This window comes from Nannospalax galili, unplaced genomic scaffold, assembly GCF_000622305.1.
Source record: "Nannospalax galili isolate Female #2095 unplaced genomic scaffold, S.galili_v1.0 scaffold2681, whole genome shotgun sequence".
NCBI lineage: Eukaryota > Metazoa > Chordata > Mammalia > Rodentia > Spalacidae > Nannospalax > Nannospalax galili.
In genome coordinates, this window is record NW_008344499.1 from 172,742 (window position 1) to 185,996 (window position 13,255).

General features: G+C 42.6%; 1 non-coding gene and 1 pseudogene across 1 annotated transcript; one reads left to right on the forward strand and one right to left on the reverse strand.

Annotated features, from left to right (window-relative positions):
- The first annotated feature begins 6,576 nt into the window (after window positions 1-6,576).
- Window positions 6,577-6,678, forward strand: LOC115071649. Its single transcript, XR_003850754.1, has one exon. It is a non-coding gene; the product is annotated as a U6 spliceosomal RNA (small nuclear RNA).
- Window positions 6,679-9,153: 2,475 nt separating this feature from the next.
- On the reverse strand, window positions 9,154-11,702 carry LOC115071648 (annotated as a pseudogene).
- Window positions 11,703-13,255: the final 1,553 nt, after the last annotated feature.

Consider the following 13,255-nt stretch of genomic DNA (forward strand, 5'->3'; position numbering starts at 1 on the left):
GAAGGAAGGAAGGAAGGAAGGAAGGAAGGAAGGAAGGAAGGAAGGAAGGAAGGAAGGAAAGAAGGAAGAAGAGAAGGAGAGACTCTGCTATTCCTATTTCTCTTGCTGGACCTGAAACTGCCTGGATTATATTTTGGTACCGTGCAAACATCTGCCCTAAGGATGTCTATTGCTGCCATTCTCACAAAAAACCCCAGCATTCTCAGAGCTACAGACACACAAGGAAAAGAACAAAGGCGGGTGCGAGAGTTGAGGCAAACATTGCCACGCTGTGGCCATTCCTCCTGAGTCTCGCCTGCTCTCCTTCTCCATCTCTGGCTCCTGGAGGTGTTTGTGGATAAACACAGCACCTTCCAGGGTCATCTATCTTCTTACACCACTTGTTTTGTGCATGGATCACTGCCCACCCTCTCTGAAATGGTGCAGAAACCTTAACAGGCTTTAAGAAAATAAATCAAATGCTGATTTAATTGCTGTACAATGCAGGATAGTATCTTTGTATGGTCGCTGCTAGAACGTGGATGAATTGACCAGTCACATTGTTGAACAGAAAGACCCGGCTTCTGTTCTTTTGTTTTCTGTGTACATGTTAGTTTGGGTTTTGTCTTTGTTTTTTGAGACAGGATCTCACTGTATAGATCTGGCTGGCTTGGAACCTTCTATTAGACCAGACTGGCCGGGAACTCACAGAATTCCACTTGCCAGAGATCCACCTGCCTCTGCCTCTTGAGTGCTGGGATGAAAGTCATGTGCCACCATGCCTGGCAGACCAGGGCTTCTTGACAACGTATAAAGCTTCCTGACCCCCCCCCCGCCACCAGTTTCTAATCCCATCTGCCATTTCTATCTATACCCACAAGAATTTCTTTTGCCTTACTGGCTGTCATCTCTTTGTACCTGCATGCTCTCCACTTTGTCTGAATGAATCTTTCTTTAGTAGCCAGCAGTTGAAATGCCATCTTCCCTGAAAGCCTCCTTTGAAAATCTTTCCCCCAGATTTTCACTGATACATACTGAGAATAAATTAGAACCTTCCTGGCATGGAAGATACCAAATGATTTCTTGCTGTTTGAATGCTGAGTAAAAGCTTATCAAGTTATTTACATACACGTTCAATAGCACTAGAGTTCTTTTTTTTTGTTGTTGTTTTTTAAATTTTACTTTTATTTTATGTGTATGCGTGTATTGCCTGCATGTAGGTAAGTGCACCCATGTTGTGCAATGCCCGGGGAGGACAGAAGAGGCTGTCAGATCCCCTGAGACTGGAGTTACGGACAGTTGTTAGCTGCCATGTGGGTGCTGGGATTCGAACCCAGGTCTTCTGCAAAAATAACCAGTGTTCTTAACCGCTGAGCCATCTCTCCAGCCCTGTTTTTGTTTTTTTAATTGTGCCCAGGCCGTTCCCCCATGGTGGACACATGTTCTACCACTGATCAACACACTAAAGCCTAGTCTTTTCTGAGTCTTCAGTGCCCGTTCCTAATACCTGTGGCTCCTTCTTAGTGCCTGCTTAGGTCGGATTTCCCATTTGTCCCAGTACTTAGAAGACCAGTATTTAAGAATGGTTTTCCTCTTTAGGGGCCCACTATATAGTTTCTCCTCCTCGGTAGATTTCTGGCTTACAAGGCTGATCTACTGAGAAAGCGATAGAAAGAATAGGCGAATGGGACTGAACATCCCCCAGTGACAAATTTGCTGATTTGACCCAATCCCAGCTCTGCTGTAAGTCTGGAGAGGTTGACTTGTAGAAAAGTGGATGTTCAGGTTCATTCTCCAGGAATGGGCAAGCTTCAGATAGATGAACTGCTTCAAGGATAGGCAGAAAAGGACATTTCCAAGAGAGCCAACGAACTTGAGCAAAAAAGGAAAAGAAAAAAAAAAATCCTTTGGCATGGAATTTCCAACTCTCCCCCTTCCCCCAAAGAAGAAAAATAGTGCTTTATAGTTAGGTTTAATTGGTGACTTGACACAGCCCAGAGTTATCTGAAAGGAAAGCATAGATTGAGATATTGCCTAAGATCAGATGGCCTGTGAGCATGTCTGTGGAGGACTGTCTTGATTGTTCATTGATGGAGGAGGGCCCAGCTCATGGTAGGCAGAACCATCCTTGGGCATGTGCCCCCAGGCTGTAAAAGAAAGTTAGTTGAGCCGGGCATGGTGGCGCATGCCTGTAATCCCGGCACTAGGAAGGCAGAGGCAGGTAGACCTCTGTGAGTTCGAGGCTAGCTTGGTCTACATAGTGAGCTCCAGGCCAGTTGGGGCTACAGGGAGACCCTGTCTTAAAAAAAAAAAAAAATTAGTCAAGCTGGGCGTGGTGACCCATACGTTTAATCCCAGCACTCAGGAGGCAGAGGCAGGTGGATCTCTGTGAGATCCAGGTCAGCCTGTTCTAGATAGTGATTTCCAGGCCAGATGAGGCTCTGAGGCTGCAGGGAGACCCTGTCTCAGAAAAAAGAACAAAAGGAGATGAAATAGACAAACACTCATCTTTGAAGTTAGAAGTTTCAACAGTCTTCTGTCAACACTCGGCAGAAGGAGACAGTGAAGGAGACATAATCAATATGATTGACCAATGTGACTTAATTGATATTCATAGAATGCCTTACTCAACAAATGCAGAATACACATTCTTTTCAGTTCATTGACCATTTGCCAAAGTAGATCATGTTCTGGCCCACAAAACAAATCTCAATAAATTTAAAAAAAAAAAAAAAAAAAATAAGCCCGGGGGAGATGGGAAAACAGGAAAGCCCAGGGGCTTGGGAGGCAGAGGCAGGCAGATCTCTGTGAGTTCAAGGCCAGCCTGGCCTACATAGTGAGTTCCAGGACAGCTGGGGCCACAGGGAGACCCTGTCTCAAACAGACCAAAAAAATAAAAAATATGTTCTGATTGACGGGGCAGGAAAGACAGACAAGGCATGTCTATATTCTATATTAAAAGGACACATGTGTACTGCATGTACACACTGTAAACAGCGCGCGCGCGCGCACACACACACACACACACACACACACACAGTGCTAGCTGTTCTGACTTAACCTTTAACTTAGGTGGCATGCAAGTCTCAGGAGCTTTGAGATTGTGAGAACCCTCCTGCACAGACAGAGATGATGATGAGGTACAGGCAACATGAGAACAGATGTACCAGCACCAAGAAAATCAGAGACAAGGCTGGCCACATGGCCAGCGGGGCAAGGCTAACCTTGCCTTTGTTCTCATTTCCCATAAAGTTGGCTATCAGGAGAAAACAGGGAAGGCAGCTCTCTGGAATGTTAATCCTGTCTTCTCAGATTGTTGCCTTTCTGAACAAAGCACAGTTTAAAGAGGTTATTGTCTCTGTTCGTTGGTGTTTGTGGTGATAGTCATCTCAAACTCCAATATTCTAATTATGTGATCACAATGGAATTAAATTTGAAATTAAAAAAAAAATTTTTGTGAGAAAGGGTCTTCCTGTAGCCCCAGCTGATATGGGCCTGCCTCAGTCTCACAGAGATCTGCGTTTCCGCCTCAGTCTCACAGAGATCTGCGTTTCCGCCTGCCTTCCAAGTGCTGGGACTAAAGGCATGCACCATCACTTCAGGTCTGATTTAAAATGTTTTTTAATTAAAAATATTTTTTTTCCTTTTGATACAGGGTCTCCATGTACCCCAGATGATCTGGAACTCTCAATAAAGACCAGGTCTTGATCTCACAGTGCTCCTCTTGCCTCTGGAGTGCTGGGGATTAAAGGCGTGTGCCACCACACACAGATTTATTATTATTATTTATTTATTTATTTTATTTATTTATTTATTTTTTTGTCTTTTTGAGACAGGGTCTTCCTGTAGCCCCAGCTGCCCTGGAACTCACTATGTAGACCAGGCTTGCCTTGAACTCACAGAGATCTGCCTGCCTCGGCCTCCCGAGTGCTGGGATTAAAGGCATGTTCCACCATGCCCCGCTTTAAGATTTATTTTTTAGGGGCTAGAGAGATGATGACTCAGAAGTTAAGAGCACTGGCTGCTCTTCCAAAGGGCCTGAGTTCAGTTCCCAGCACCCACTTGACAGCTAGCAATCATCTGTAATACCAGTTCCAAGAAACCAATGCCCATTACTTTGGGCCTCTTTAGGCACCATTCACACACATTAACAAAAATGTATGCTTTATTTATTTGTGTCTGTGTGTGTATATGTACGCACATGTGTGTGCAGTGCACACAGAGGTCAGAAGACAGTATTGAATCCCCTGGAGCTGGAGCTAGAAGTGGTCATGAGTCATGAAACTTAAGTGCTGAGAATCAAAACTCAGATCCTCTGCAAGAGCAGTACCCAATTCAACTACTGAACCCTCTCCAGCCCTAGAAATTAAAATGTAAAAACAGTAAAAAGGGGCTGCAGATCTAGTTTGGTGATAGAGTACTATGTAGCATGCATAAGGCCCCGAGTTCAATCCCAAGCACCACAAAAAAAGTAAAAAATTCAAATCACATATCCCTAGAAGATTCCAAAATATTAAAAAAGCCAAATAATCCACCAGATGTGGTGGTGCATACCTTTAATCCCAGCACTTGGGAGGCAGAGGCAGCAGATCTCTGTGAGTTCAAGGCCAACCTGGTTGGTCTACATAAGGAGTTCCAGGCCAACTGGGGTTACAGGGAGACCCTGCCTCGTTTTGGTGGGTTTTTTTTTCTTAGTTGTTTTTGTGGTTTGGTTTCATTTTCATTTATTTTCGCATCCAGTTTGGAAAGCATTTGAACCGAATGAAATTTTAGTTTCACAATTGTGCAAAGTTCAGATGGGTTGGAAATGTACTCAGTTGGTAGTGTTTGCCTGGTGTGTGCAAAGCCCTGGGGTCAATCCCTAGCACAGCATAAAACAAAGAACGGTAGCATATGCCTGTTTTCCCAGCACTCAGGAGGTGGAGGCAAGGAAGAGCGAGGGCTCACAGTGAGCCATAGTGAGCTAGAGACCAGTCTGAGACATAGGAGACCCTGTCTCAGAAATAAATGAATAAGCCAGGCGTAGAAGCACATGCTTTTAGTTCCAGCACTCGAGAGGCAGAGGCAAGTGGATCTCTGTGAGATCAAAGTCAGCCTGGTTTACATAGCGAGTTCCACATCAGTTGGGGCTACAGGGAGACCCTGTCTCAAAAAGACCTAAATAAATAAATGAATAAATAAGTAAAACAGAAAAATTCATAACATTAAATATCAATATTAGAAAAGAAGGAAAAGATCTTAAGTTAGGGTTGTCAAATTTAGCAAATAAAAAGACAAGATACCCAGCTGAATTCAAATTTCAGATAAATAATGATTCAAATATATCCAATATTCTATTGATTTCTGATATTTGCAATATGTGTATATTTTCTTTCTTTCTTTTTTTTTCCTTTTTGGTCTTTTTGAGACACGGTCTCCCTGTAGCCCCAGCTGGCCTAGAACTCACTATGTAGACCAGGCTGGGCTTGAACTCTCAGAGATCCACCTGCCTCTGCTTCCTGAGTGCTGGGATTAAAGGCGTGCACCACCACACCTGGCTTGTATATTTAGAGATGAACAATATCAATTTTAGAAATACTACAAGAATAGGGGCTGGCTCAGTATAGATAAAGCTAGTTGCCTGGAGTTCAGATCCCCAGAACTCACATAAAAGCCAGGCAGGCATGGGAGCCACCTGTAATTTCAACACTCAAAGGGCAGAGACGCTGAGTCACGCTGGCCAGATAGAGTAAAACCTGGAATTGGTAGTTCTGGGTTCAGCAAAAGTCCTTGGCTCAATAAGTAAAGTAGAAAGGGACGGATGAAGATACCTAATGTCAGCTTTGGGTTTACACACACACACACACACACACACACGCACACACACACACACACGTACACACATACACACACACACAAAATGAATAAACTTTTAAAAATATATTGAAAGGAGAGGGCTGGTTAAGAGTGCCTACTGTTCTTGCAGAGAACCCAAGTTTGGTTCCCAGCACCCATGTCAGGAAGCTCACAATGGCCTCTAACTCCAGTTCCAGAGGAATCCAATGCTTGTAGCCTCTGAAGGAACCTGTATTCATGTACACACACACACACACACACACACACACACACACACACACACACACCACTCCACACAAATAAAAATTAAAAAATAATAATAAATCTTTTAAAAATATATTACAAACCAGACATGGGGGCTCACAATTGTAATCCCAGCACTCGGGAGGCGTAGATAGGCAGGTGGCGTAGATCAGGGCCAGCATGGTTTATACAGTGATTTCCAGGCTAGCTGGGGCTACAGGGAGACCCTGTCTCCAAACATATATATACTTATATATATTATATATAAAACACAAGGAGAATAACAGAACAGCACAGACTCCTTGAAAGATATGGCAAAACCCACTCAAGGGAAAATAGGTAAACAAAATAGCTTTATATTTACTAAAAAGTGACTTTTTTAAAAAAAAAGTGACTTTGTAATTATACTATGCATCTTACAAAAATGCTCCTAATCCAGGCCCGGATGGCTATACTAATGAATTCTACCAAACACTTAAGGAAAAAAATAATGCCAAGCCCATAAAAACTCCCAGAAATGCTTGCTTTGACAACACATTTACTGAAACTGGAATGATGCAGAAATTAGCATGGTGCTCAAGCAAGGATGAAACACAAATTTATGAAGTGCTCCATCTTTTAAAACAAAAAAACAACAAAAAACAGCAGTTAAGAGTGCTTTTGCAAGGACCTGGGTTCAGTTCTCAACACACCCAGCAGGCATCTCACAACCACCTGTAACTCCAGGTGGCCTCCATGGTGCATGCACGTAGTATACATAAACTCACCCAAGCCCATCTACACATACACATAAATAAAAATAATAAATTTTAAAAAGACAAATGAAAAAGCTCTTCCAAAGACTGAAAAGAAAGTGTTGTGTCCTAACTTACTCTGACAGCAAAACCAGATAAAAAATTGACAAGAAATTGCTGGGCATAGTGACTCAGCATCTGTAATCCCAGCACCTGAGTCTCAAACTTATTACAGCAGAGGATGACCTTGATCTTATGAACCTCCTGCATCTACCTCCTGAATACTGAGATGATAGGCATATGCCACTACACCCAGTTTATGAAGTTTTAGGAGCAGAACCCAGGATTTCAGATGCTAGGCAAGCATTCTAGCAAAGAACTACATCCACAGCCCTAGACATAAATATTCTAACCAAAAAAAAATTTAATTAAATAAAACAAAGGCTAGATACATTTTTTTTTTTTTTTTTTGGTCTTTTTGAGACAGGGTCTTCCTATAGCCCCAGCTGTCCTGGAACTCACTCTGTAGACCAGGCTGGCCTTGAACTCACAAAGATCCACCTGCCTCTGCCTCCCAAGTGCTGGGATTAAAGGCGTGTGCCACCACACCCGGCAGACTAGATACATTTTTACCTGGAAAAGTGAAAAAATTGAAAATCAGTTATTGCACTTCACCACACCAATAAGGTAAAGAAGGAAAAAATCATATGATCATTTCAATAGATACTGAAAAAGCATTTGATATAAATATGTATTTATGATTTTTTACTATTTATTTTTATTTTATGTGTATGAGTGTATTGCCTGCATGTGTATAAGTGTACCTGTGTCATGAAGTGTCAGAAGAGGGCATAGGATCCCCTGGAATTGGAGTTATGGATGGTTGTTAGCCACCATGTAGGTACTGGGAAGCCAACCCAGGTCTTCTGCAAGAGCAGCCAGTGCTCTTAACTGCTGAGGCATCTCTCCAGCTCCAGTATTTATGAGTTTTAAAACAAGCTGTTGGCGGGCGTGGTGGCGCATGCCTGTAGTCCCAGCACTTGGGAGGCAGAGGCTGGTGGATCCCTGTGAGTTCAAGGCCAGCCTGGTCTACAGATGAGTTCCAGGACAGCTGGGGCTACAGGGAGACCCTGCTTCAAACAGACTGCATCACATCTTTGTAGAGGTCCTTTTGAGATGGATCCAGCAAAGCCCATTATTCCAAGGTGAAGTGCACAGCCACACCCTCAAAGGTCACTGACTCCTTATTCCTAGAGCTTGTTTGTAAATGTTTCTCTTCCCTTTCCTCTTTAATTCTTCTTAAAAAGTTGTCAATAGGGACTGTAGGAATGGCTCAGCAGTTAAGAACTTGCTGTTCTTGCAGAAGACTCAGGTTTAGTTCCCAGAACCTATGTGGTGGTTAACAACCATGCAGTAATTCCAGTTTTAGGGGATGTGATGCCCTCTTCTGGTCTCCACATACATTGCATACATTTACACACATGCAGACAAAATACTCATACACATAAAATACAATAAATAAACTTAAAAAAAATCTGTCAGTGTTCAGATGTGATAGCATAAGCTTTTAATCTAAGCACTCAAGAGGCAGAGGCAGGTGGATCTTTGTGAGGTCAAGACAAACTTGATCTATACAGTGAGTTCCAGGCCAACCAGGGCTGCATAGTGAGACCCTGTTGGGAAAAAAGAAGAAGATATCAACAAAGTAGACGTATTTTCAACTTGCACAGGAATCGCTAAGAAAAAAAATTTTTTGAGATAGCATATCATGTAGCTCAGACTGGAGTCAAACATTTTTTGTATGTGAAAGTTTGATTTACTTTCATGTAAGTTGAGAAGACTAGGATAGACTCGAAGTTACTATTAATTTTTGTATTTTTGCATACAGAACTGATGTCATTTTAAAATATGTAGCTGATCACATTACAAACTAATCATTCATTATATTGTCAACAAACAGTATGACATTTCTCCAAAAACTAACATAGATCCAGGTTTAACTGTAAGGAGGAAGAAATCACCAGCAGTTGCTACTTTAGAACTTAAGAAACTATTTTCAACAGAATTTCATGTCATAATTTGGTTCTCCGCATCAGAATATAGATTGCTTTTCAGATGAAAAGCCTGGCTGGCAGAGGTGTGTTTGTTTCTAGTGGGGAGAACCAGGCCAGAGAACTACTGGGGAGTAAAGGAAGCTACATCTCTCTGGTCAGACAACCACGTGAGGAGGTAGTTTCTCAGAGTTCTTCAGTACACTGTTATGGTGGTTTGCTGGGAGCTAGGGAGGTAGCCTGAGCTACTAAGATGAAGAGCAGCAGGGATACTTCTCTAGGCAAGTTAGAACCGGGGTCTCAGAGCAGCATCAAAGTAGCTCATTCCTTTCGACAGAACTTTTAAAGTACTTTGTTCCATTACCACACAACTCCATACAACCTTGGGTCCCACCATCACTGCCGTTGAGCTTTTTCACTCTGTCCTGGCATATCTCCCTTACCAGTGTGGAAAAGGCGTCTCCACACCCTGTCTGGTCTTGCTGAGGTTTCACCGTGGCCTTGCTTTGTGTCATCTGTTCTTGTTGGCAAGTCTCAGTTGTTTCCTACCAGCACCTTAGGTACATCTTCATAGTCTTTCATTCCCCTAATCTGCAAATGACTTGCTGTTATTGATGGCATACACACAAAAGAAAGCCTCACCTGTCCTCATCTGTTGGTCTGTCATGGCACTGCATTCTTCTTGTCCAGCTGTGTCCAGTATGTCCAACAGACAGGTCTCACCATCGGTTGCCACTGTGTTCAATAAGAATCATCAATGGTATATTCATATTCACTGCAGAGTGTTTCTGAATTAGCTAGACTGTCAATGAACTTTCCCCAGCATCACCTGCTCCAAACACTGCCAGTTCTCCATTAATTCACACCAGTAAGAACCTCAAGTTCCATTAACCCAGTTGTAAGGTGGTTTACAACTACCTGTAAATACAGCTCCAGGGGATCCAATGCCCTCCACAGGTACTACCACACCTGGCTAGAATGATTACTCCAAGATATCTTTTATTGATCCAAGCCCACTTCAGGGGAAGAAGTCACTGAATTGAGAAAGATGCATGCTTTAAAATTCAATTACAAGCCAGGTGAGGTGGCATATACCTGTAATCCAGCACTTGGGAAGCAAAGGCAGAAGGATCGCCACAAGTCTAAAGCCAACTTGAGCTATATAGTGAGACCCTCACACACACACACACACACACACACACACACACACACACACACACGCATGCACACATCATTAAAAATACCCCACCCACCAATAAAATTCAATTAGAAAATGAGGAAACAATTTTTTAAGAAAAAAAGGCTAAGTGCCAGGCATGGTGGTGCACACCTTTAATCCCAGTACTTGGGAGGCAGAGGCAGGTGGATCTCTGTGAGTTCAAGAACAGCCTGTCTACATAATGAGTTCCAGGCCGGCTGGGGCTACAGGAAAGCCCTGCCTCCAAAAGACCAAAAAAAAAAAAAAAAAAAAAAATTGTTAGAGGTTTAGATGATTTGGGTATCTATAATTTCCTGGATGATTTTGTTATCCATAATTTTCCACCCCAGTTTTAAATTGTCATCCTACGGGGCGTGGTGGGGCACTCCTTTAACCCCAGCATTTGGGAGGCAGAGGCAGGCAGATCTCTCTGAGTTCAAGGCCATCCTGGTCTACATAGTGAGTTCTAGGTCAGCTGAGGCTACAGGAAGACCCTGTCTCAAAAAGACCGAAAAAATAAAAATTTAAAAAATTTAAAAAATTAATTTTAAAAAAGTTTCTTAAAAAGTAAGAAAAAATAAAGTTTTTATCCTTATCTCAAAAAAAACCCATTTAGACCACTCTAAATGAATTTTTGATATAGAAAATCCTCTCCATTCTACGAAAATAACTACTGAGATATCCTTGGGGTTTGCAAAAGTTGTGTTGGAATAGAACTTTCTTTTCATCTGAAAGCTCACATAGCATTTGTTTTTAGTGAGCTCTGCCTTTGGCTATGAGCTACAGCTCTATCACCCTAAGCATGAATCTGGTGGTCACCCCAGTATGTGTTAACAGACAGTGACATCATTTTTGAATGAAATGTTTCTCAGGTTACCATAAAATTGACTCAAGCTTCTGAAGGGATTACAGGACTGAACTCTGCTAAGTGTGGGGGTGCTGTTAGGGCTAAATCAAAGGTAACCCTGAGGTCTGGCAGGTACCTGTCAACAGGTAGGAGAAGGAGAAGCCAGTGCAGGAGCCTTGAGTTGGGATGACATTCTCCAAGCTTTATTTTCATTTCAGGTTAAAGGGTCAAACAGCAAAGCCATTCTCCGTGGTCTTTATTTATAGTTCTCAGAGGTGAACCGTCTTGAGGAAGAGGGATGGCTCAGGTGAGAAATCCATTTCCCAGCTCTGCTGATGATAGATGGAAGGCCTTGAGCCTTGTGAAAGCCCAGCTTTTTTATGAGTGTGCATTAATGTTTGAAGGCACAACACCAGGGTTTACCTTCTCTATCATCTCCCCTGTGGAGAGGTGTGTGTTTTCCATCTCTCTTGAAGAGACCTGTTTCTACCACCTTAGAAGGACAGCTGAGGAAGTACTGGTGACCCTTACCAGCAAGTTTGGCTAGGCAGATCCTCACGTACTATCAGCCTGCGATTCCCAGCAAGTCTTACCTGAGAGCTGATGTGCTAGGAGCAATATATCCTCTTACCAAAAGATGTTTCTATTTAGACTAATGACATGAAAACAAGAGATTTTAGTATCTTAGGCAACAAATTTAATTAACAAATAAGTACTGGTGACAGTATTTGGGGACAGTGACTGGACCATAGAATCCCTGAGAACATTTTCATCATCCCCCAAAGTAAAGAAACTCCATAGGAGTCATTACCCATCTCCCCACGGCAGCCATGAATTGTTGATCTCTGACAACCACAAATCTACTTTCTCACTTTCTCTCTATGGATATGCCTGTTCCAAACATTATATATAAATTGAATTTTACAATATGGAGTGTTTGTGATTGACTTCTTTTAGATAAAAAAAATTTTTTTACTTGTTTATTTTTATTTTATGTGTATGAGTGTCATGCCTGCATCTATGTAAGTACACCATGTCATGCAATATCTGAGGAAAGGGCATCAGATTCTCTGAAACTGGAGTTAAGGATGGTTGTTAGCCACCATGTGGGTGCTGGGATTTGAACCTGGGTCTTCTGCAAGAACTAGTTCTTCTTGACCACTGAGCCATCTCTCCAGCTCCCTTTTTAGATCTTCAAAAAAACAAGATCTCACTCTGTAGTCAAGGCTGGCCTTAAACTTGCTATATAACTGAGATTAACTTTGATTTTTTTTTTTTTTTTTTTTTTTTTTTTTTTTGTCTTTTTGAGACAGGGTCTCACTGTAGCCCCAAGCTGGCCTGGAACTCACTATGTAGACCAGGCTGGCTTCAAATTCACAAAGATCCACCTGCCTCTGCCTCCCAAGTGCTGGGATTAAAGACATGTGCCACCACCCTCAGCGATTTCTTTTTTCAATATTCACCATGTAGCCCTGGCTGGCATGGAATTTACTATGTAGACCAGCCTGGCCTCAGACTCACAAAAATCTATTTGCCTTTGTCTCCCAAGTGCTGAGATTAAAGGCATGCACCACCCGAGCTTGGCCCACCTTCAGATTCTTGTGGGTCTTTTTTTGGGGGGGTGTCTTTTTAAGACACGGTCTCCCTGTAGCCCCAGCTCGCTTGGCACGTGCTATGTAGACCAGGCTGGCCTTGATCTCACAGAGATCTGCCTGCCTCTGCCTCCTGAATGCTGGGACTAAAAGTGTGACCGCCACACCTGGCACAAATTTTCATTTATTTTTTTGGCCTTTTTGAGACAGGGTCTTCCTGTAGCCCCAGCTGGCCTGGAACTACATAACCAGGCTGGTCTTAAACTCACAAAGATCTGCCTGCCTCTGCCTCCGGAGTGCTAGGATTAAAGACATGGACCACCATGCCCCGCCTTCGGAAGTTTTTTTTTTATGAATCCTAGATATTAACTCTCTGCAGCATAGATGGCAAAGATTTTGCCCCATTCTGTAGTGGGTGTTTGCTTTGCTGTGCTCAAGCAGGTTTCCTTCTTGTATTCCCACTTGGCAATTCTTGGGGGTCTTTGGGAGGAGTTTTTTTTTTTTTTTAAGACAAGGTCTCTCTGTAGCCACAGCTGGTCTGGATTAACTGTGGAGACCAGTCTGGCCTCGATCTCAGAGATATCTGCCTGCCTCTTGCCTCCTGAGTGCTGGGATTAAAGGCATGGGCCACTACACCTGGTTTATTGGCGTCTTTTTGAAAAAAAAAAAAAAAAAAAAACAACTCACCTATTCCTATATCTTGAAGTGGTTTCAGAGTCTTAGATTTTACATTCAGGTATCTGATCCATTTTGAGTTGATTTTGTGCACACTGAAA